Source organism: Triticum aestivum, unplaced genomic scaffold (assembly GCF_018294505.1).
Source record: "Triticum aestivum cultivar Chinese Spring unplaced genomic scaffold, IWGSC CS RefSeq v2.1 scaffold138654, whole genome shotgun sequence".
In the NCBI taxonomy this organism is placed as follows: Eukaryota; Viridiplantae; Streptophyta; class Magnoliopsida; order Poales; family Poaceae; genus Triticum; species Triticum aestivum.
This window is the reverse complement of record NW_025269770.1, coordinates 1-1,423: the sequence shown is the minus strand read 5'-3', so window position 1 is coordinate 1,423 and position 1,423 is coordinate 1. Positions and strand designations below refer to the sequence as shown.

Sequence of the window (1,423 nt, the reverse complement as noted above, 5' to 3'; positions counted from 1 at the left end):
GTTCGATTAGTCTTTCGCCCCTATACCCAAGTCAGACGAACGATTTGCACGTCAGTATCGCTTCGAGCCTCCACCAGAGTTTCCTCTGGCTTCGCCCCGCTCAGGCATAGTTCACCATCTTTCGGGTCCCGACAGGCGTGCTCCAACTCAAACCCTTCACAGAAGATCAGGGTCGGCCAGCGGTGCTGCCCGTGAGGGCCTCCCGCTCGCCAGCTTCCTTGCGCATCCCAGGTTTCAGAACCCGTCGACTCGCACGCATGTCAGACTCCTTGGTCCGTGTTTCAAGACGGGTCGGATGGGGAGCCCGCAGGCCGTTGCAGCGCAGTGCCCCGAGGGACACGCCTTTCGGCGCGCGGGTACCGGCCGTGCCGACGACGGCCACCGGGGGCACCTAAGGCCCCCGGGCTTTGGCCGCCGGCGCGGCCGACAACTGTCCACACCCCGAGCCGAGCGGCGGACCAGCAAGAGCCGTTCCGCATACGGCCGGGGCGCATCGCCGGCCCCCATCCGCTTCCCTCCCGGCAATTTCAAGCACTCTTTGACTCTCTTTTCAAAGTCCTTTTCATCTTTCCCTCGCGGTACTTGTTCGCTATCGGTCTCTCGCCTGTATTTAGCCTTGGACGGAGTCTACCGCCCGATTTGGGCTGCATTCCCAAACAACCCGACTCGTTGACGGCGCCTCGTGGGGCGACAGGCTCCGGGCCGGACGGGGCTCTCACCCTCCCAGGCGCCCCTTTCCAGGGGACTTGGGCCCGGTCCGTCGCTGAGGACGCCTCTCCAGACTACAATTCGGACGGCACAGCCGCCCGATTCTCAAGCTGGGCTGCTCCCGGTTCGCTCGCCGTTACTAGGGGAATCCTTGTAAGTTTCTTCTCCTCCGCTTATTTATATGCTTAAACTCAGCGGGTAGTCCCGCCTGACCTGGGGTCGCGGTCGAAGCGACGTGCGCTTCGTTTGCTGGGTCGTTCTGAGGCCATAATGTCGGCTGCGCGTCAGATGCACTGCGTTGATAAAGCGAGGACGCCCACCATGCGCTGTGTCCGGCGCGGTACACCGGCAGCCCGATCTTCGGTCCACCGCCCCTTGCGAGACGAGGGACCAGATGCCGCATCCCGATTCCCGATGAGGGTGGTTGGGAGCGTGTTTTGGCGTGACGCCCAGGCAGGCGTGCCCTCGGCCGAGTGGCCTCGGGCGCAACTTGCGTTCAAAGACTCGATGGTTCGCGGGATTCTGCAATTCACACCAGGTATCGCATTTCGCTACGTTCTTCATCGATGCGAGAGCCGAGATATCCGTTGCCGAGAGTCGTGTGGATTAAATAGCTTTGCAACACAAGGGATGGCTAGCAAGCTAGCCATGCCCCCGGGTTAGGCACAGTGTTCCTTGACGCCTTCGGCGCCGTGGGTTCTTTTACCCCGAGCCC

The 1,423-nt window shown here is 62.2% G+C and overlaps 1 non-coding gene and 1 pseudogene across 1 annotated transcript; one reads left to right on the top strand and one right to left on the bottom strand.

The window, feature by feature from the left end:
- Window positions 1–257: 257 nt before the first annotated feature.
- On the top strand, window positions 258–965 carry LOC123178139 (uncharacterized; annotated as a pseudogene).
- Window positions 966–1,151: 186 nt separating this feature from the next.
- LOC123178140 (5.8S ribosomal RNA) lies at window positions 1,152–1,307 on the bottom strand. The gene has a single exon (XR_006489346.1). It is a non-coding gene; the product is annotated as a 5.8S ribosomal RNA (ribosomal RNA).
- Window positions 1,308–1,423: the final 116 nt, after the last annotated feature.